Source organism: Oratosquilla oratoria, chromosome 24, assembly GCF_046742065.1.
Source record: "Oratosquilla oratoria isolate Oo_2021 chromosome 24, ASM4674206v1, whole genome shotgun sequence".
In the NCBI taxonomy this organism is placed as follows: Eukaryota; Metazoa; Arthropoda; class Malacostraca; order Stomatopoda; family Squillidae; genus Oratosquilla; species Oratosquilla oratoria.
Window position 1 is genome coordinate 30,394,977 of NC_134800.1, and position 24,965 is coordinate 30,419,941.

Genomic DNA, 24,965 nt, shown 5'->3' on the forward strand with positions numbered 1-24,965 from the left:
TATTTCCTCCCTCATATAATGGTACAATATTAGCATTTTTCCAGTCTTGTGGTACCTTTCCTTCTTTGATTGAGAAGTCAATTATCTTGTGTATTTTATCTGTGAGTTCGTCTATGCATTCTTTCCATATCCAGTTCGCTATTTCGTCTGGCCCATGTGACTTTCTGACATTGAGTTTCCTTATTTGATCCCTTATTTTTTTCTGTGTCACCATTATTTCTTTCATTTTAGGGGATCCTTCCTGGTGACTATCATCCCACAATTGTGAGCTTTCAATTGTAAATACAGAATTAAAGTGTCTGGTCAATACTTCACCCATTTCTACATCTTCTGTGTATTCTGTATTTACCTAGTTGTCTTTTGCAAGAGAAGAGCTATGTTCATAGAGACCCGCAGTTGTAGTTTTCTGCATCCAGTTCTTAAAGTCATGTATAGTTTTAGTACTCACTGTTTTCTCTTTCAATTTATTCCATCTATCTATCACTCTGCATAGAAAGCTGTTCTTTTTCAGATCTCTTCTGTAACTGTCCTTCTTAACCCATTCAACTCCGATGACAAGATGTCTTGTCATTTGGTCAAATAAAACAAAAAATCATAAAACACCAAAATGTTTGATCAAACACCAGAAAAATATGACGTCAATCCTCGCTTTGCTCGCAGCGAAGCGAGGATTGACGTCATATTTTTCTGGTGTTTGATCAAACATTTTGGTGTTTTATGATTTTTTGTTTTATTTGACCAAATGACAAGACATCTTGTCATCGGAGTTGAATGGGTTAAGTTTCTTCTTGTGTCCCCATGTATTTCTTCTGTCCCATTTAAGTGCGTGTGTGTGTGTGCACGTTTACCTAATTGTAACACACAAGAAAGGAACTATACTCACGGGATCCCTTTTTTTTTCCTATTGGCTAAACAAATAGCAGCTAGGGATCCAAGTACATCACAAACTATACACAACTTGACAAATCTTTTGAGATTTTTGGCACAACAAAAATAAAGTCAAAGTATGAAGCTGCACGATGCTTTATATAACAAAACATTTCAAGATAAATCTTGACACAAAACCATTCAAAACAGTGCATTAACTCTGAAAGAATAGTTTCCTTTAGCTGAGCAAAATTGCCTATCAGCAACCAAAAAAATATGTAAGAATGATCAATACCATCCACAGCTTAATCAAGAAGTCAAAGAAAATTTTAATAAGGAGAACTATCACCATTCATGGGGTAGGTATAAAAAATTATATAACATAATGCTGCATTCATAGTACAATAAATCAAAGGTACATGGAAACAAAAATACCTACTTAATGTTTGGTAAATTTGTATGAACACTTGTATGTCTTTAATACTTTTACTTCTATTCTATAGCTACCAATGGAGTCCATATGGAGCCATGTGAAGCATTCCTGGCTCAAATGCAGGGGGGGCCTGGGTTTGATCCCCAGAAGGTGCTAAGCAACTATTCAACTTGTACTTTCATAGCTTTCTAACCCTATTCTGCAATGACTGACATCAGAGATGCAGCATACAAGTGTTTATTTCAGTGCTGACGTAATTAATACAACTGATCTGATTACACGGCTTTCTGACTTCATTCACAACCACAGTCATTCCAATATGCTCAACACTTCATATGCACTTTCTACCATCTATACAAACTTACTAAGCTAGATTAAGCTACCATAGTGAGGTACAGAGGCTGTATTGTTCTTGAGAGAATAGCCGGGTCATCCTGCAATGGACCCAAAGGCTGACCACCACACATATTGCTGTCAACAGTCTTCAAAAAATTCTTAAATTTCTATCTATACACTTGTATTCCTATACCAAAAGACTTAACCTATATATAAGGAGGGTGGCTCAACATATACACTCACCTTATTTCTATAATTATTTTCTACAAACAGGTTTTAATGCAAGTAAAATATTAACTACACTCCATTTACAGGAACATAATTTCATTATGGAGAAGATATCAACCTGCTTTCATTTGTTAGTTATCTAAGTGTCAATAATCTCATTTGAATCAGAGTAATAACGCAAGTGAATGATTATCTGACATATACAGTATCTATATATTGGGCAGAGATTTGGAGGCAGAAAAGAGGAATTTAAATGTGTTTGAGAAGTATGGTGGGCATTACAAGGAGGGATGGTGTGAAAAATGAGGCAGGGAGGTAAAGAGTGAGAATGGAAAGAGATGGCAGATAGGGTTGATAAAAGAATACTGAGATAGTTTGGACATATGGAAAGAATGAGTGAGGAAAGGCTTGCAAAAAAAATGTGGACAGAAAGAGTGAAAGGAGTGTACTTGAGGGGAAGACAGAGAATGAGATGGATGAATGGGGTGAAGGGGGTCTTGGGTAAAAGATGAATATCTGTTGAGAAGAGAACAAAGAGGGCAAGTGTGAGTGAAGTATGCTCATGAACTGATGATAAATTTATGTGGCCCAAAGGGATTTCTCTTTGTCAAGCCTGGTGGGACGTGCAAAACTGCCAGAAGTATGTCCAGTGGATTACTTAAGAAATATTTGACACTGAAAGCAGCTAGTGGAAGTGATTTTCTATTGCTATCAAAATAGTGCACATTACAAGCAGCAATAGTAATATATATACAACCTGGGTATTAAATGGTTATGAAGCAAATCCAGAAAAGCTACTGAAAAAATGTAACCTTTAGAAGTACTAGTGTAATAAGTCTCTCATACAAACACACACACATTATGTATATCTTGATTTAGAAAAAGCATTTGAGAAGGTGCTGTCATTCTCTTACCGTCTACTGCCAAAATCACAGCTTCTGTCCTCCTTCACACTCAAGAACTCCCTGAAATACTCTAGAAATCAAAATTCCAGCACCTCTCCAATTGCATTCCTTCAAAAACTCTGCACATCTGTTTAAATTATCCCAACACTTCACATTCTTCTCACAACCAAGGACATACACACTCACAAACACCCATACTTCCCAACCTATTCTCATTTTTACACATTTTACACTTGACATTCTTATATTCATACACACACACATTTCATTACTCACTACCAGAACCACTCCTTTCCTCTTTCACCCTTCTCCATTGAATACTTTTAGTTAACAAAACTTGAATATATACATTTTCCTTACCCAACATCTTTTAATGCTATCAATAAAAACATGCATGTTCAAGTTTTGATGCATCCTCAGTCATTCTGCAAAACAAATTCCTGACTTCTAACAAGATTCTACAGTTACCACATTGTGTGTGTGAGTTTTTTCTTACATTTTTCTTACCCTTGTTTTGCCACTAGCAACTGCTACACTTGTGGATAAATGCTGGAGTTGTTCTACCAAGAGGTACTGAGGAAAATGTACTTCAGAAATTAATGAATGTGCAATGTGAATACTCCAGTAAAGTAGCATAAATCATCTTGATCTCCCTTGCTTGGAATAAGAAGCAATTTTCAATATTTCATGAGGAAGGGAAGCCACAAAGAGAGACTTTGATGGAAGCCACCCAACTGATTCAAAGAGTAGGCTCCCTCCGTGTCCAGCAGGCACTTCTCTATGCTTTTGCAATAGTAGAACCAACAATGGGGGTTTGCTTGAGACAGTCCTGAAAAATGGATATTGACAAGAAGGTTCTCACCACTATTTTTCAAATCCCATTGACATGCTCTACTTATGGGCTGCATTCCCAAGAGGCTGGCACTATGTCTCCAACTCCAACTCTCTTCCAATTTTCCACACAAAGAGAGCTAGCAGCTGTTTCCTTTCCCTTTCTCCTACTAGCTGGTAACAGAGAAACAGATCCATCAGTACAGATCATTCCTGTGAGTCAGGTGAGGCAAATAATGGACTACCATGTGCAGGTGCACATGGTAGTCCAGCATGATGGATATCAGAATCATCTTGCCACCCATCTTCAAAACCCACCAACATCCTAATCTCCATCTGGAGGTGCAGCCCTGAGAGGTGACAGAGAAAAAGACCCACAGTAATAAAACAAACATTAATCCAAAGTTTTCCCCCATAGATCTATGGGAAAGATTAAGGGCCACTACCACCTGCTGTGGGACTGCAGTGGAATTCAAAGCAACAATTATTAAGAAGCACTGGGCCAACAATGGACTACTTACCAACACGAAGTAATTTAATTTTTTACTTCTACTTGTCCAGGAAGTCTAAGCACATAGGCCATGGTGATAACCTTGGTCATGCCTCAGTACCTCCTGGTGTGAGCTTTTTCCCACCTAGTGTGACTGAAGCACACCACCAGAAAGATAAATCTTGGATATAATTAAAGGAAGATGGTACATGAAATTATCAATGTACCTAAGTCAACAACAATGACTTTTTTACTTTTCATACTTTCTTTTTCATGTGAAACCTTGAAGCGTCCTCATGTTCTTCACAAACCATAACACTCAAGCTGCCACTTCATTTCAGACTGTTAGTCAAAAAAATTTCCTCAACTGTGATTTTGAAAGAAGAAATGTAAACTAAAAATTTATTAAACAATGTGTACAATATACATGAAAGTTAAATCAAATATCAAGGCAAGTACACCAGTTTTAATGGTGGATAATGGTTCAGCAGCCCTCTTCAAGAAGGATGGGACACCAAAACATGCTGGGGAAAGGCTTGAAAGAGAAGAATGGCAATCAAACAAAATCTTACTTTCAACCTTTTCTACACCATTATCAAACGATACCATGTAAACATAAAAAATAGACACACATGCATATAAACACAAACTTCCACACCTACTGGCTATATATATATTAAAGACCTTTTTCCTCTTATAAGAAGGGTAACATACTTCCACACCATACAAGTGCATAACAAAAACCTGTAACCACCCCTTCCATTTAAACACCTCTGGAATCAAGGGTTGTCCCTGCCCATCTTGGCTCAAAGTCAATTTAACAAGGCACAGTTCTTCTACATCAGGGCCTGACAGCTGGAGCAGATTTACACCCAATACATCATCTCATGGTACCACCCCCCTTTTCATCCATTCAAACATCTATAATACACTGCCTCCCATTACCAGCCCTATAACCTATCCATATATACATATACACACTCAGATCACACAAGTACTCCACAATACACCTCCAAATTCTATACTTCAACAAGCTCCGTAAAAATCAAGCTGAGAAATCACTCCCAAGACAAGTAAAGCATGCATATGTTCAGGTCACAACCCAGAATTAAAATAGTATCAATACAGAATTAACTTGGCAATGTACTCCAACTGCCCTAGATGCATCCACCACATAGAAGACACAGAACACCACAGTCCACACTGGCTTGCTCTCATTCTATCCAGACAACACAAAATATCTCTCCAATTGATTTGTGGGCTGAACTTGTGACCATGGCCACTTATATGGGAACTACAGGTCTCCTGCATGAGACCTGTGACCATGGCCACTTATATGGGAACTACAGGTCTCCTGCATGAGACCTGGAGCAATGGATTGATCAATGAAGAGGCCATCCCTTTGGGCCACATCATCTCTTCATCAATTCACAACTTTCCTCCATTCACTCCTATCTTTTACACTTTCTTCCCTGCCTGGCATACATTCTATGTGGATTCAAAGCTCCCTTCACCCCATTCATCCACCTTATTCTCAGTCTATTTCTCAACTTCACTCCATCTGTTTTTACTTTCCAGACTTGTCACCTACTGGTAATAAAAATAAGTGTTCAACTATAAAAAATGGCAAACTATGCCTTGCTAAAACTGCTCCTGACCTAGGCAATGGATGGGGTCGCTTCATCCACAAAGAACCAATATAATGGGAAAAACAAATGAATTGTGGAAGGGTGTGAGATGGGAGAAGGGTGGGTGCATCAGTTGGCTGGTTACTTCCCTTATAAGGGAGAAGAAGCCTTTTGGTATATAGTTACACGAGTAGAAAAAAAAAAGATAAACATTTAACCCAACACTATGGTACTCCTTCTACTGCCTAGCTCATTGAGCATGATTTTTTCCAAATTCAAAGCTCAAACATTTCCATGTTTTTAGATATACAAAGCCTTTGCACAATATACATACATATACCAAGGGCTTTCTTTCCCTTACAAGGGAGGTAGCCAAAGTCAAAGGCATAATCCACTCCTATCCATTTCATCCCCACATACTCCACTCCCATACATTATCCCTCCCTCCCTCTTTTCTTGGACCCTCCTGGATGACAATCATCCCTGCATCTCGCCCACTGCCCTCGGTCAGAAGCAATGTAGCAAGACACAGCACATTTACAGCAAGGCCACTTCATTTAATTGGCAAACCCCCTCTCTGTCCCCTCATGCAGAAAATGAGAAGACAGAGAGAAATCCCTTCAGGCTGCATCAAAATATTCACACATACATACATATACCAAGGCTTTTTCCCCCTTCCAAGGGAGGTAGCCAAAAAGGGAAAGGCATAAAAACACTCCCACCCATTTCATCCCTAAATACACTCCACACCCCTCCCACCCTCCCTCTCATCTGAGCACCTCCTGGATGACGGGTCATCCCTGCACCCCACCCACCGCCCTGGGTCAGAAGCAGTGTCGCAAGACAGTACATCCACAGCAAGGCCGCTTCATTTAATCAGCGACCCCCCCCCTCTCCATCCCCCTTTGCATATAAGGCGAGGACGGGGAGAAATCCCTTCGGGCTGCGTCAAAATTTACTCACACATACTACCCCACCCCCCACCCCCCTGCCCATTCCTCCTCATGCAGTCACAACATCATCCATATACAACCATTCTCCACTCACCTCTGTCTTCCGTCCTCTCCCTTCCTTCCTCAACAGACATTCCCCTCTTCCCCAAAGCCCCCTTCACCCCATCCACCCACCTCATCCTAGGACGTCCCCTCATGTTCACTCCCCCCACATCTGCCTTCCATACCTCTTTTACTAGTCTTTCTTCACTCATTCTTTCCATGTGTCCAAACCATCCTAATATTCTTTCATCAACCCTATCTCCCAAATCCTTTTTCACCCCTGTTCTCCTCCTCACCTCCTCATTTCTCACTCTATCCAGCCTAGTAACCCCCACCATACTTCTCAGACACCTCATCTCAAACACATTCAAACTCCTTCTCTCTTCTTCTTTTATGTTCCACATTTCTGCCCTATACAGTGCTGTTGGCACAATCACTCCTTCATACAGTCTCCTCTTCGCATCCATTCCCAAATGTCTATTCCTCATTACACTCTTTAATCCACCAAGGCATTTACTCGCTTCTCTCAATCTACATTCTACCTCCACCTTCACTCCACCTTTTCCTGCTACACTTGCACCCAAGTATCTAAAACTATCCACTTCCTCCAGTCGCTCTCCCTTAATGTTCACTTCCAGTCTACTGCCACTTTCACCCCTTGTACATCTCATCACCTTACTTTTACCCACATTTATCTTTAGCTTTCTTCTATCACATACTCTCCCAAACTCTGCCACCAGCTTCCTCAATCCCTCCTCTGACCCTGCCACAAGCGCAGTGTCGTCCGCAAACAATATTCACACATACTCCCTCATAACCTCATCCCCACCCACTCCCTTCCATGCATCACAGCATCATCCATACACAACCACTCTCCACTCACCCCTATCTTGTCTTCTTCCCTCTTTCCCAATGCCTCTTTTACTCCAGCCAACCATTTCTCCACCAGCACCTTTTACCTTTTCTTCTCTACTTGATTCGCCTCCCCCTTACTTTCTTAATTTTCTTCCAAAATGTCTTTTAATGAAACATCTTTTTACAAAATATTACACAGTATAGAACATCTATTCACCATACTACATGAGTTCCAAAGATCCAAAAATATAAACAGGATAGGTAAGAAGAAGAAAATTTGGATTTAAAAAAATCCATTTCCTTTAAAAACACATTCAGATCCTAGTTAACGTAGGTACATTAGCATGCACAATCAATTCCATGTGTCTTGAAGATTTAAGGGTAGAGCAGAGGGTGGCAATGAGAGGAAGGAAGCAAGGTGGATGGACAGAAAAGGAAGGATGGAAGAGGCAGGAAAGGTGAGAAGGAAGAGAGGTAGAAAACAAGTACAGGAGGAAGGGGAGTGGGAGGAAAACATGGACAGGAAGGTGAAAGGAAAAAAGAAATAAGAGAGGAGGATGACAAGAAGGTGAAAGGAAAAAATAAATAAGAGAGAAGGATGAGAAGAATCAGAAAGGGAGGAGAGGAGGAGGGAAGAAGGATAGAAGTATGTAAAGTCCCACTGTCCACACAAAAGCTACATGACTAAAGTAAAAACCTTACAATACATTTGTAAAACTGATAACTTGCAGGTCTCTAGTGGTTCTACACTGGCACTGCCTGCAGCTTTAAGGATTAAACCAATGCAAGACATACTGGCCATGCATTTAATAGTTTTGTTCCCTTGATAAATGTGTTGTACATTTTTATGTATCACTTACAGGGTGCATACGGTAATTGTTTCATTGTTTCAGGGACACAGTGACACCACAAGCATAGCTCCCTTTCCCGCAAAATACAACTAGGTAAATACAGTGTGAAAAGATGCAGGTAACCACACCACCCAAAACAAAAGCACCTGATCAGTATACATCGAGACTTTGTCCCAGGAACACCTTGCATCCATGGAGAGCTTTACATTTCCTCATTTATGGAAAAGGCATGCAGTATTTATGTTAATCTCTGCCAGACACTACAAAAGCAAGATATCAAAACTGCTAAAAGTGACTGAACACTTCATCAGGACCATCAGGAGGGAGTTGCTTTCTTCTGACCACAATTATGAAGATATTGCTGAGAGGAAACATCATTCATGACAACTGAAAAACATCAGGGACACCGAATTTGTAACTCAATTGCTAGCCATGGTTGATGAAGACCCCAGCCAGTCCATGAAGTCCATTATAAGAGAGCTGCAAGTGTCTGAGGGCACCAAAAGGAAGTGTTTGCATGAAGATATCTGATACAAGTCATATATGAATATACATTCTGTGTGTATATATATATACATATATATATATATGTATATATATATATATATATAAATATATATATATATATATAATATATATATATATATATGTATATATACATATGTATATGCAGAAAAACCACCAAGGAAAAAGATAAACTGATGACCAAGCACTTTCGTCTATTCAGACATCCTCAGGGTACATAGAAATGAAAAAGGACACATGAACATATACACAGAGTATAAGATCAGGAAGGGAACCGGAAAAGGTTGTGAGGCTCTATTGTCAACCTGACCCGTTCGCAGCAGCGGACGTTTGGGGCCACTACCTTTTTCACAATAAAATTGTCCAGTTTGTACATACCATGACTTAAATTTAAGTTATTGACAAATGTATCTTTGATCAGACTGGATTCTATTATATTTCTAGTCAAATATGACTTATTTTTAACAATTTCTTTAGCACCCTCCTAATTTATGCAATGATTAAAATCCCTTAGGTGAATAAATAATGCATTAGAAATGCATCATAAGGGATGAAGGATTTGTCGACATGACAGAAGAAGACGTCAGCGCCCTTATCGATTGCCACTCAGAGACCCACTGACAGATGAAAACCTCCTTGAGATGACAAAGTCTGCAAGTGAGGAAGAAAACGAAGAGGAAGACGAAGAAGACACTGAAAAGCGTGGCCTTACCCTGGAGAACCTGCAACAATTGTGCAACATGGCAAGGGCAATGCAACAATTTTGCACAAGACATTGACAACAATATGGTTCCAGCTGTTGAGTTTAGCAATCGTGTTGACGGGGTTATGTCCTTGTACAGGGAAATTTTGAAGCAAATGAAAAAACAAAGACAACAACTGCCCATCACCATGGTAAAAGGTGAAGGTAAAAACCCCAGCTACACCGTCAGCAACTCCAGCAGAAGAGTCTCCAAGTAAACCTAAAGCCTCTACGAGTCAAGTGAGAGCCTCTCCTCCACCACCAACACATGCCTCTTCGCCTTTCTCAGAAGGCAATGTTGATGAATGTTAATTACTGTATAATAAATGTTAATTACTGTATAAGGTTTTATAATTAAAGATTTAAGTATATACATGTACTGTTGTAATCTTCGTTTCATATATGTAAAGTATAAATACTGTTTACATATTCTAAACATTCTGGTACCCACATACAAAAAATTCCTGGGGGGGGGCAAATCCTACTTCACAGTTTTTCACCTTTCTCTGGGGGTTCTGGTCCTCATTAACCACGAAAAATGAGGGATCACTGTATGTATGTATGTATGTGTATATATATACAGACGCTCCTCAACTTACGTTCCGAACGGCCGAACGTAAGTTGAAAATGAACATAAGTTGAACTGTACTATACATCCATAAATTCTATTACCGTATCTTATAAAACACCCCTAAATCATTAATTATACACATAACATTGTAAAATAATAACATTAATTTCAAATAAATTAAATTCAAGCAACATAAATTGAGATGGTGGAGGAGGAGGGGGAGGAGGAGGAGGCAAGGCACGTCCAGTCTGTCGTTTGTGCCATGTAAACAATGGACGCAGTATCATGCGTAAGTATCATTTGAACTACAGAGAGCGCGCTAAACTAAAAAATTCACTCAAAAAAAAAAAAAAATTACAATTTTTTTTTTACAGTCAGTTCAAACGTAAAATCGAAAAAATGTAAAACGAATGAATGTAAGTAGAGGAGCGTCTGTATATATATATATATATATGTGTGTATATATATATATATATATATATATATATATATATATCTTCTTCAGAGTTTTCAGCTTCCTAAAGGTATCCTTTATGACAAGGGGTAAAGGAAAGAGTAGATTTCCTAATCCAGTCATTATTGGCTTGATGTTTCGACTCTGCACGAGTCATTATCAAAAGACAAAGATGGAACAAATGCATTTGTTCCATCTTTGCCATAAAGGATACCTTCAGGAAGTTAGAAAATGAAGAAGAAATTGATCAGCACTGAATTTGCAGTTTCTTTTAAGCAAGCCTGCCTAAGAGAAAATCTAACATATATATATATATATATATATATATATATATATATATATATATATATATATATATATATATATATATACATACATATATACACATGTATACATACATGTATACATACCGAACCGCGATGTAAACAATGAACAAAGCGCCACGTGTTACGACAATGACTTCTTAGGGTTTGGTAAGTACGAAAGAAAGAACTTAAGTAGATTATTAGAGATAGAGAGAGAGATGAGCAAAAATAGGACTCGGTGGGAAAATGAAATCATGGACTTAAGAAAAGAGGTCATTGGTTTAATTGATTGTTTATCTAAGACTAACCACGAAATTTCTGACCTGAAAAAAGCTAACTTGGATCTTACAAACGAAATTAAAGAAATGAAAAGAGACATAAATGAACTGAAGAATGAAAATGAAAAGAAGAAAACTAATGATAATAATAGCGAAAATCTAAAGCAAGAAGTGAACAACAAATTCCAAGAATTGACACAAAAGATCGAAGAAAACTTAGGTGGGGACAGTATCCAGGAAATTAAGAAGTGGAAAGAAAATATTGAAAATAAAGAAATTGCTTTCAAAGAAATAGTCAAGCAGCAAATGCAAGATAATGCAAAAGACACAATCATTCAAGTGATTAACGAAAAAGCAAACTGGGTCAGGGACACAGTAGATAGGAAGAAATGTATTGTGGTTTATGGGCTTAAAGAAAAACAAGGATTGGCGAGGTACATGAGAGAAAAAGAAGAAAAAGAGACAGCAGTAGAAATCCTTAATGAAATTCAGGGGGGAGATAGTGATTCAGGCACAGACTTAGAAGAGACTTACAGAATTGGTCGCTATACTAAGGATAGGAATCGACCTCTAAAGATAAAACTAAGGTCACAAGTGGTAGTAGAAGACATATTTGAAAAAGTAGGTAACTTGGCAAAGAGTGAAAAATACAATAAGATATGGATAAAAAGAGAAATGAGTACTGAGGAATTAGAAAAAGAAAGGGCGCTAAGAGAAGAAGCAAAGGAAAAAAACTTGAAAAGATCGGAGACAGAATGCAAAGAATTCCAGTGGAGAGTAATAGACTTGAGACTAAGACAATGGCGCTTCAAAACGAACAAAACAAGGGAAGAAGAAACCAGGGAGAAGGAAGAAAATTAAAAGTGGCCTATACCAACATTGACGGACTAATTTCGGGACTGAACGAACTCAATGATTATCTGTTAGAAGCAAAACCAGACATAATGGGAATTGTAGAGACTAAACTAAGAGGTGAAATACCATCCACTGTTATCGGACAAGGTTTATACAACTACTGGATAAAAAACAGGGACAAGAAACAGGGAGGGGGAATCATGTTCTTGGCCAAGAAAGACCTAAAGGTGACAAAAATTGCAGAGGGCAAAGGTAATGCTGAATTGATCATGATAAAAGTCGAAGGCAAGAATATGAAGAGTAGAAAGTTTGTGGTGACTTATGTGCCTCCAAAAACAAGCGCTTGGAAAGAAATTGAACATAAAAAAATGCTAGATGACACAAGAAAATCACTCAATGAGATACTAATGGGTAAGGGTAATCTGGTAGTTATGGGGGACTTCAATTGCAAAGAAATTTGTTGGGACAGCATGACAGTGCAAGGAGGAGATGACTCGTGGGGCAATGTACTGCTAGATATGACCATGGAGTACACAATGACCCAATGGGTCCATGAAAACACAAGGTACAGAAATAATGAAGAGCCATCGAAACTAGATCTAATATTTACAACAGAGCCTGAAATAGTGCATAAAGTCCAGTATGAGACACCAATTGGAAAGAGTGACCATGTACTCATCGAAACTATACTAAAGGAAGAAATAGACATAGAGAGGAACGAAAAGCATAGGAAAGGAAGACTGAGGTACAACAAAACAGACTTTACAAAACTAAAGACATTCTTCCGGAATGCAAACTGGGAAATATTTTACAGGGAAGAAACAGCAGTGGAAGAGAAATGGAATATATTGATGGAAAACTACAATGAAGGGGTAAACAGGCATGTACCAAGACAAAAGCGAGAGAGAGAGTACATTAAATGTTGGTTCAACAAAAGATGCAGTGAGGCAAAAGACAGAAGGGACAAAGCTTGGAAAAAGTGGAGAAAAGACAAAAAACAAAGCAAATGGCAAATTTATGTTAACTATAGAAATGAGTACGTTAATGTGAGAAGAGAGGAGAAAAGGAACCATGAGAAGGATATTATAGACAAATGCAAAGAGCAACCCAAACTATTCTATCGGTATGTGAATGGTAAACTTAAAAACAAACAGGAATTGGTGAAGCTATGCCAAGGAAACATAGAATACACAGAAGATTTAGAGATGGCCGAAGTCATGAACAATCACTTTAAATCTGTTTTCACCAGAGAGAAAATACCGAATTGTGACATAGACGAAAACAAGAAATCTCCCCTCATGAATGAGTTTACAGCATCACTAAAGGAAATATCAGAACATTTATCAAGGCTGGATGTCAGAAAATCACATGGCCCGGACGGTATTGAAAATTGGATTCTAAAGGAGTGCAAAGAAGAACTAACAGACAAAATACACATCTTAATAAACAGCTCACTCAAAGAAGGAAAGATACCCGAGGACTGGAAAAACGCTAACATTGTACCAATACACAAAGGAGGAAACAAAGAAGAACCCACCAACTATAGGCCAGTATCACTAACAAGCACCATTGCCAAAATTTGTGAGAAAATAATCAAGAATAGATGGGTAAAACATCTGGAAGACAATGACATATTAAACCCAAGACAATTCGGATTCAGACAAGGAAGATCATGCTCCACAAACTTAATATGCTTTTACTCAAGACTAATAGACATAGTGCAAGAAAGAAATGGATGGGCTGATTGTGCATTCCTAGACTTGCAAAAAGCCTTTGACAAAGTACCACACAGAAAACTACTAAAAAAACTGGAACACATAGGAGGAATACAGGGAAACCTACTAAAATGGATAGAGGACTTTCTGACTGGTAGAAAGATGAGAGTAGTGCTCAGAGAAAAATATTCAGACTGGAAAGAGGTGATCAGTGGAGTACCGCAAGGATCTGTGCTGGCACCAATAATGTTTGCTATCTATATGAATGACATGGATGAGGACGTGAACTGCTACATGAGCTTCTTTGCCGATGACGCCAAACTGCTAAGGAAAATAGAAACTGATGAGGACTGTGAAGCACTGCAAGAAGACCTAAATAGGGTATGGAACTGGAGTCAGAAATGGGAAGTGGACTTTAATACTAAGAAGTGTAGCATAATGGAGTTTGGAAAAAGCAAAACAGAATATCAGGAAAATATACAATTGGAACCAAAGAAGTAAAGAAAGTAGGATCCGAAAAAGATTTGGGAGTAATTATCACGAACGACCTGTCCTATGATATACAGATTAACAAAATTGTCGGGGAGACTTACAATTTGCTAAGATCAATAAAAGTGGCGTTTACATACTTGGACGAAGACATGATGAAAAAAATATTGGTTACATTGATAAGGCCTAGATTAGAGTATGCAGCGACATTGTGGTCCCCCAGTACCAAAAAGAATATAAAGAAAATAGAAAGAATCCAAAGAGCAGCTACAAAAATGGCACCTGCACTTGCAAACCTATCATACGAAGAGAGATTGGCTAAACTGGAGTTACCGACACTGGAGCAAAGAAGAGAGAGAGGTGACCTATTGACCATCTACAGAATCATGAAAGGCACAGAGGTACTCGATAGTGAGAACTTACTTAACTGGGACAAAAGAAACACAAGAGGACATGGAAAGAAAATAAAAAAACATAGCTATAGAAGAGAACTGAAGAAAAACAGTTTTCCTCATAGAGTTTTGGACACTTGGAACAAAACTGGACAATGAAATAGTATGCGCAAAAACCATTCATGAGTTTAAAAACAAACTAGACACTGCAAGATACAAAGGCGGGACAACACGAGCATAGCTCCCCTTCCCGCAAAATACAACTAGGTAAATACAACTAGGTAAATACACACATATATATATATATATATACATATATTTATTAACCACAATTAATTTTAATTCTAAGCCATCAACATTGAGGAACTCGATGGAGGCATACATACAGAAATTGATATGGGGTGAAGTTAAGGACTTGAACCCACGCTAACACGTGACAAGTGACAGTGACTTAGATAACTGCACTATCTTGATACTACAATGGGCTAAGTTACCGGTCACTTGTTACGTATTAGCGTGGGTTCGAGTCCTTAGCTTGACCCTGTATCAATTTTTGCATGTATACACTCCATCAAGTTCCTCAACATTGATAGCTTAGAATTAAATTGAATTGTGGTTGATAAATGTAAATCTGTTTATTGGGACCGTTCAGTGTTGTACACACACACACATATATATATATATTCACTACATATATAATATATACATATATATAATATATACATTATACATATATAATATATACATTCATATATGCATATACATATATAATATATACATATACATATATAATATATACATATACATATATAATATATACATATACCGATAATTTTTATGACAGTTGCATGCAGGGCTCGAACCGCTGTACCCGGCTATCCGTAAATTACCTGTACGGCGCCCTAGACCACTACACCACAGAGACTATAAAATCCTTGAAACCTGGAATCGAACTGATTCCCGAGAGAAGGAAGATCACTTATTACGGCGATCCGAATTCCTGTATTACTCAAGGACCAGCCCACCAGTGGTGTGGGGTAAGGACTGGGACGAACCCCTTTCACGCTTATCACCATTGTAACTATGAGAGAAATACGCTAATGGCAGCGACATCAAACTGATAATTTTTATGACAGTTGCATGCGGGGCTCGAACCGCTGTACCCAGCTATCCGTAAATTACCTGTACGGCGCCCTAGACCACTACACCACAGGGACTATAAAATCCTTAAAACCTGGAATTGAACTGATTCCCGAGGGAAGGAAGATCACTTATTACGGCAATCCGAATTCCTGTATTACTCAAGGACCAGCCCACCAGTTACAATGGCGATAAGCTGAAAGGGGTTCATCCGGGTCCTTACCCCACACCACTGGTGGGCTGGTCCTTGAGTATATATATATTTATCACACACTATATATATATATTATGTACATATATATATAATATAGCTCAAGGCCCACCCACCATGGTGTGGGGGTAAGACCGGAGAACCCTTTCACGCATATCGCCATTGTAACTGGTTGTGCTGGTCCATGAGTATAACAGGAATTCGATTGCCGAAATTAATTGATTCTTCTATCCCACGGGAATCAGTTCAATTTCCAGGTTTTAAGGATATTTAGTCCCTGTGGTGGTAGTGGGACTAGGGGCGCCGTACAGGTAATTTACGGAAAGCTGGGTACAGCGTGGTTCGAGCCCCGCAATCAACTGTCATAAAAATTAACAGTTTGATGTCGCTGCCATTTGCGGTATATTCTCTCATAGTTACAATGGTGATAAGCGTGAAAAGGGTTCGTCCCGGTCCTTACCCCACACCACAGTGGGCTGGTCCTTGAGTAATACAGGAATTCGGGATCGCCGTAATAAGTGATCTTCTCTTCTCTCGGGAATCCAGTTTCGATTACCAGGTATTCAAGGCTTTTATAGTCTCAGTGTGATAGTTGTCTAGGGCGCCGTACAGTAGTAATTATACGGATAGCCGGGTACAGCGGGATCGAGCCCTGCATGCTACTGTCATAAAAATTTAACGGTATACTAGAATATAATAATACTAATGTATATGTAAATATTTATATAGTATATGAATATATTATAATAAGTATAAGCATATATTAATACATGTATATGTAAATATTATATATGTATAAGTATATATTATATATTAGGTATATAATATATGTAAATGAATATATATATATAATACTGTGTGTGTGTGTACAACACAGAACGGTCCCAATAAACATGATTTACATTTAATCCACCACAAATTCAATTTAATTCTAATCTATCAATAGTTGAGGAACTTGATGGAGTGTATACAAGCAAAAATAGATACAGTGGACACGCTAAGGACTCGAACCCACGCTAATACTTAACAAGTGTACCGTAACAATAGGCCATTGAAAGTATCAAGATAGTGCAGTTATCTAAGTCACCTGTCACTTGTCACGATTTATGCGTGGGTTTCAAGTCCTTAACTTCACCCCATAACATTTCTGTATGAATCGCCGCCATCGAGATCCTCACTGATAGTATGGCATAGAATAAAAATTAAATATGTGGTTAATAAATATATGTATATAACTAGGATAACTGATATTTGTGTATAAATTACTTAATTAGTATTTACCTAGTTGTATTTTTGCGGGAAGGGGAGCTATGCTCGTGTTTGTACCCGGCCCTTTGTATCTTGCATGATGTCAAGTTTGATTTAAAACACATGAAATGGAAGTTTGCGCAAACTATTTCCATTTTCCAGTTTGTTCCAAAGTGTCCAAACCTCAATGAGGAAAACCGTTTTTCATACCAGTTCACTTCTATAGCCTATGTTTTTTTTTATTTTCTTTCCATGTCCTCTTGTGTTTCTATTGTCCTCAGTTAAGTAAGTTCTCACTATCGATTACCTCCTGTGGCCTGTTCATGATTCTGTAGAGTGGTCAATAAGGTCACCTCTCTCTCATCAATGCTCCAGTGTCGGTAACTCCAGTTTAGCCAATCACTCTTCGTATGATAGGTTTTAGCAAGTGCAGGATGCCAATTTAGTAGCTGCTCTTTGGCTTCTTTCTATTTTCATTATATTCTTTTTGGTACTGGGGGACCACAATTTCGCTGCATACTCTAATCTAGGCCTTATCAATGTAACCAATATTTTTTTCAACATTGTCTATCGTCCAAGAAAAACAAAAAAAAAAAAAAAAAAAAAAACTAAGTAAACGCCACTTTTATATTGACCTTAGCAAATTGTCAGTCTCCCCCGACAAATTTTGTTAATCTGTACATTCATAGGACAAGTCGTTCGTGATGATAAAACACCAAATCTTATTTCGGATCCTACTTTCTTAACTTCATTTGGTTCCAATAGTATAATTTTTTACCCTGATATTCTGTTTTTGCTTTATTCCAAACTCCATTATGCTACACTTCTTAGTATTAAAGTCCACTTCCCATTTCTGACTCCAGTTCCATACCCTATTTAGGTCTTATCTTGCAGTGCTTCACAGTCCTCATCAGTTTTTCTATTTTCCTTAGCAGTTTTGGCGTCATCGGCAAAGACGCTCAATGTAGCAGTTCACGTCCTCATCCAAGTCATTCATAAAGATAGCAAACATTAATGGTGCCAGCAACAGAACCTTAGCGGAACTCCACTGTGATCACCTCTTTCCAGTCCTGAAATATTTTTCTCTGATACTACTCTCAACTTTCAACCAGTCAGAAAGTCCTCTATCCATTTTAGCTAGGTTTTCCCTGTATTCCTCCTATGTGTTCCAGTTTTTTTAGTATTTTTCTGTGTGGTACATTAGTCGAAAGGCTTTTTGCAAGTCTATGAATGCACAATCAGCCCGTCCATTTCTTTCTTGCAACTAGGTCTATTAGTCTTGAGTAAAAGCATATTAAATATAGTGGAGCATGATCTTCCTTGTCTGCAACCGAAATGATCTTGGGTTTAATATGTCATTGGTCCTTCCAGATTTTTTTACCCATCTATACATGATTATTTTCTCACAAATATTGGCAATGGTGCTTGTTAGATGAAACTGGCCTATCAGTTGGTGGGTTCTTCTTTATTTCCTCCTTTGTGTATGGTTACAATGTTAGCGTTTTTTCCAGTCCTCGGGTATCTTTCCTTCTTTGAGTTAGCAGTTTATAAAGATGTTATGTATTTTGTCTGTTTAGTATCTTCATATGCACTCCTAATTAGAAATCCAATTTGCAATACCGACCGGGCCATGTGATTTTCTGACATCCAGGCCATGATAAATGTTCTGATATTTCCTTTAGTGTTGCTGTAAACTCATTCATGAGGGGAGATTTTCCTTGTTTTCGTCTATGTCACAATTCGTTATTTTCTCTCTGGTGAAAACAGATTTAAAGTGATTGTTCCATGACATCGGCCATCTCTAAATCTTTCTGTGTAAATTCTATGTTTCCTTGGCATAGCATCACCAATTCCTCTGTTAGTTTTTAAGTTTACCCATTCCCATACCGATAGAATAGTTTGTGGGTTGCTCTTTGCATTTGTCCTATAATATCCTTCTCATGGTTCACTTTTCACCTCTCTTACTCACATTAACGTACTCATTTCACTAGTTATACATAAATTAGCCATTTGCTTTGTTTTTTTGTCCTATTTCTCCACTTTTTCCAAGCTTTGGTCCTTCTGTCTTTTGCCTCACTGCATCTTTTGTTTGAACCAACATTTAATGTACTCTCTCTCTCCGCATTTGGTCTTGGGACATGCCTGTTTACCCCTTCATTTGGTAGTTTTCCATCAATAAATTCCATTTCTCTTCCACTGCTGTTGGCTTCCCTGTAAAATATTTCCCAGTTATCTGTCATTCCGGAAGAATGTCTTTAAGTATTGTAAAGACTGTTTATGTATGTACCTCAGTCTTCCTTTCCTATGCTTTTCGTTCCTCACTATGTCTATTTCCTACCTTTAGTATAGTTATTCGATGAGTACATGGTCCACTCGTTTCCAATTGGTGTCTCAATAAACTGGACCTTTATGCACTATTTCAGGCTCTGTTGTAAATATTAGATTCTAGTTTCGATGGCTCTTCATTCATTTCTGTACCTTGTGTGTTCATGGAACCCATTGGGTCATTGTTTACTCCATGGTCCAATCTATGCAGTACAATTGCCCCCACGAAGTCAATCTCCACCATGCACTGTCCAAGCTGTCCCAACAAATTTCTTTGCAATTGGAAGTCCCCCATAACTACCAGATTACCCTAACCCATTAGTATCTCATTGAGTGAATTTCTTGTGTCATCTGAGCACTTTTTTATGTTCAATTTCTTTCCAGCCGCTTGATCCTTTTGGAGGCACATAAGTCTCGCACAAACTTTCTACTCTTCATATTCTTGCCTACGACTTTAATCATGATCAATTCAGCATTACATAGCCCACTGCATTTTTTGTCACCTATAGGTCTTTACTTGGCCAAGAACATGATTCCCCCTCCCTGTTTCTTGTCCCTTTTTTTTATCCAGTATTTGTATAAACCTTGTCCGATAACAGTGGATGGTATTTCACCTCTTAGTTTAGTCTCTACAATTCCCATTATGTCTGTTTTTGCCTTCTAACAGATAATCAATGAGTTTTCGTTCAGTCCCGAAATAAGTCCCGTCAATGTTGGTATATGCCACTTTTAATTTTCTTACCTTCTCCCTGATTTCTTCTTCCCTTGTTTTGTTCGTATTGGTAAAGCGCCATTGTCCTTAGTCACAAGTCTATTACTCTCCACTGGAATTTGATGCATTCTGATCCAGATCTTTTCAAGTTTTTTTCCTTATGCATCAACTCTTAGCGCCCTTTCGTTTTCTAATTCCTCAGTACTCATTTTCTCTTTTTTATCCATATCTTATTGTATTTTTCACTCTTTGCCAAGTTTACCTAGTTTTTTTTGGTGTGTGTTTTTGTTTGTTTTGTTCTTTTTTCAAATATGTCTTCTACTACCACTTGTGAACTTTAGTTTTATCTTTAGAGGGGTCGATTCCTATCCTTAGAATAGCTACCCAACTTCTGTAAGTCTCTTCTAAGACTGTGCCTGAAACCACTATCTCCCCCCTGAATTTCATTAAGGATTTCTACAGCTGTCTCTTTTTCTTCTTTTTCTCTCATGTACCTCGCCAATCCTTGTTTTTCTTTAAGCCTCATAAACCACAATACATTTCTTCCTATCTACTGTGGTCCTGACCCAAGTTTGCTTTTTCGTTAATCACTTGAATGATTGTGTCTGTTGCATTATCTTTGCTTTTGCTGCTTGACTATTTCTTTGAAAGCAATTTCTTTATTTTCAATATTTTCTATTCCACTTCTTAATTTCCTTGATACTGTCCCCACCTAAGTTTTCTTCGATCTTTTGTGTCAATTCTTGGAATTTTGAAGTTCACTTTCTTGCTTTAGATTTTCGCTAATATTATCATATAGTTTTCTTCTTTTCATATTTCATTCTTCATTTCATTTATGTCTCTTTTCATTTCTTTAATTTCGTTTGTACGATCCAAGATATATGCTTTTTTCCAGTCAGAACTTTCGTGGTTATTCTTAGATAAACAATCAAATAAACCAATGACATATATTCTTAAGTCCATAGATTTCATTTTCCCACCGAGACCTATATTTTGCTGCATCTCTCTCTCTATCTCTAATATTCCAACTTAAGTTTCTTCATTTCGTAACTTACAAAACCCTAAGAAGTCAATGTCGTAACACGTGGCGCTTTGTTCATTGTTTACATCGCGGTTCGGTATGTAATACATGTATGTATACAATGTGTATAATATAAATTTATAAATATATATATATATTTATATTATATATATATATATTATATATATATATATAAATATTATATATATATGTTAAAATTTCTTTAGGCAGGCATGCTTAAAAGAAACTGGCAAATTCAGTGCTGAACAATTTCTTCTTCATTTTCTAACTCCGCTGAAGGTATCCATTATGGGCAAAGATTGAACAAATGCCATTGTTCCAATCTTTGTCTTTTGATAAAGACTCGTGCAGAGTCGAAACATCCAGCCAATAATGAAACTGGCTTAGGAAATCATACTCTTTCCTTTACCCCTTGTCATAAAGGATACCTTTAGGAAAGCAGAAAACACTGAAGACGATATATATATAAATATATAGATATAAATAAATATATACACACATATAATATATAAATAAAATACAGACCCTCCTCTACTTACATCCATTCGTTTTACATTTTTTCCGGATTTATAACGTTTGAACCTGACTCGTAAAAAAAAAATTGTAATTTTTTTTTTTTTTGAGTTGAATTTTTTTAGTTTAGCGCTCTCTCTGTAGTTCAAATGATACTTACGCATTATACCTGCGTCCATTTTTGTACTATGGCACAAACGACAGAACTGGACGTGCCTTGCCACCTCCTCCTCCCCCTCCTCCTCCACCATCTCAATTTATGTTGCATGAATTTAATTATATTTGAAATAAAAGATTATTATTTTTACAATGTTAAGTGTAAAATTAATGATTTTAGGGTTGTTTTATAAGATACGGTAATAGAATTTATTGATGTATAGTACAGTTCAACTTATGATCATTTTCAACATACGTTCGTGCGGATCGGAACGTAAGTAGGAGGAGCGTCTGTATATATATACACATACATACATACAAACAGTCACGCTCATATTTCGTGGTTAACTGGGGGCAAGAACCCCCTTGAAAGGTGAAAAACCTGTGGAAGTAGGATTTGCCCCCCCCCAGGAATATTTTATGTATGTTGGTACCAGAATGTTTAGAAATATGTAAACAGTAATTTATACTTTAGCATATATGAAACGAAAATTACAACAGTACATGTATATAATTAAATCTTTAATTATAAAACCTTTATACAGTAATTAACATTTATTATACAGTAATTAACATTCATCAACATTAGCCATCTGAGAAAGGCGAAGAGAGCAGTTGTTGGTGAGGAGGAGAAGGCTCTCACTAGACTCGATAGAAGGCTTTGAGGTTTACTTGGTAACTCATCTGCTCGGAGTTGCTGACGGTGTAGCTGGGGTATATACCTTCACCTTTTACCATGGTGAAGGGCAGTTGTTGTCTTTTGTTTTTTTTTCATTTGCTTCAAAATTTCCCTGAGTACAAGGACATAACCCCGTCAACACGATTGCTAAACTCCACATTTGGAACCCATATAGTTGTCAATGTCTTGTGCAAATTGTTGCATTTGCCCTTGCGCATGTATGCACCATTGTTGCAGGTTCTCCAGGTGTAAGGCCACGCTTATCAATAGTAGTCTTCTTCGTCTTCCTCTTCGTTTTCTTCCTCACTTGCAGACATATTGTCATCTCAAGGCGGTTTTCATCGGTCAGTGGGTCTCTTGATTGGTCAATCCGATAAGGTCGCTGACGTCTTCAATTTCAGTCATGTCGACAAATTCTTCATCCCCTAAAGATGCAATTCTAATGCATTATTTATTCACCTAAAGGTATTTTAATCATTGCCTAAATTAGGAGGGTGCTAAAGAAATTGGTTAAAAATAAGTCATATTTGAATAGAAATATAATATAATCCAGTCTGATCAAAGATACATTTGTCAATAAACATTAAATTTAAGTCATAGTATGTACAAACTGACCAAATTTATTGGAAAAAAGGTAGTGGCCCAAACGTCCGCAGCTGCGAACGGGTCAGTTTTTGACAATAGAGCCTCACAACCTATTTCCGTGTTCCCTTCCTGATCTTATCCTCTGTGAAATATGTTCATGTGGTCCTTTTTATTTTCTATGTACCCTGTGTATGTCTGAATAGACGAAAGTGCTTGGTCATCAGTAAATCTTTTTTCATTGGTGTTTTTTCCTTTCATATACATATGGTATATATACATAAATATATAATATATTATATAAATATATATAAAATATATATATTATATATATAAAAAAATATATATACAAAATAAAAATATATAGTATAACAATAAATACACACCAGAATGTATATTCAAATATGACTGTATCAGATATCTTCATGCAAACACTTTCCTTTTGGTGGCCCTCAACACTTGCAATCTCTCTTAAAATGGACTTCATTGACTGGCTGGGGTCTTCATCAACCAAGGCAAGCAAATGAGTTTACAAATTCGGTGATCCTGATTTTATCAGTTGTCGTTTGAATGATGTTTTCCTCTCAGCAATACTTCATAATTGTGGTCAGAAGATAGCAATCACCCACCTGATGGTCCTGATGAAGTGGTTCACTCCACTTTTAGCAGTTTTATAGATATCATGCTTTTGTAGTGTCTGGTCAGAGATTAACATAAATACTGCATGCCTATTCCATAAATGAGGAAATGTAAAGCTCTCCATGTGATGCAAGGTGTTCCTGGGACAAAGTCTCGATGTATACTGATCAAGGTGCATTTGTTTTGTGTGTGTGGTTACCTGCATCTTTCACAACTGTATTTACCTAGTTGTATTTTGCGGGAAAGGGAGCTATGCTTGATGGTGTCACTGTGTCCCTGCAACAATGAAAACACATTACCGTAATTCACCCTGTAAGTGATACATAAAAATGGTACAGACACATTGTAATCAGGGAACAAAACTATTAAATTCATGGCCAGTCAGTCTTGCATTGGTTAAATCCTTAAAGCTGCAGGCAGTGCCAGTGTAGAACCACTAGAGAACCTGCAAGTTATCAGTTTTTACAAAAGTATTGTAAGGTATTTAACTTAGTCATGTAGCTTTTAGAGTGGACAGTGGGACTTCACATACATCCTATCCATCATCCCTCGCACCTCTCCTCCCTTTCTGATTCGTCTCATCCTTCTCTCTTATTTAATTTTTCCTTTCACCTTCAATGACATCCTCCTCTCTTATTTCTTTTTTTCCTTTCACCTTCCTGTCCATGTTTTCCTCCCACTCCCCTTCCTCCTGTACTTGTTTTCTACTCTCTACCTTCTCACCATTCCTGCCTCATCCATCCTTCCTATTCTGTCCAACCACCTTGCTTTCCCTTCCTCTCATTGCCACCCTCAGCTCTACCCTTAAAATCTTCAAGACACATGGAATTGATTGTGCATGCTAATGTACCTACGTTAACTAGGATCTGAATGTGTTTTAAAGGAAATGGCTTTTTTAAATCCAAATTGCTTCTTCTTACTTGTGTGTGTTTGTTGGGGGGGGTGTGTTGTTGTTTGTGTTTGTTTTTCTATC

The 24,965-nt window shown here is 37.7% G+C and overlaps 1 long non-coding RNA gene across 1 annotated transcript; it reads left to right on the top strand.

Annotated features, from left to right (window-relative positions):
• The first annotated feature begins 737 nt into the window (after positions 1-737).
• LOC143038530 (uncharacterized) lies at positions 738-5,928 on the top strand. Its single transcript, XR_012967568.1, has 2 exons — positions 738-5,390; positions 5,440-5,928. It is a non-coding gene; the product is annotated as an uncharacterized LOC143038530 (long non-coding RNA).
• Positions 5,929-24,965: the final 19,037 nt, after the last annotated feature.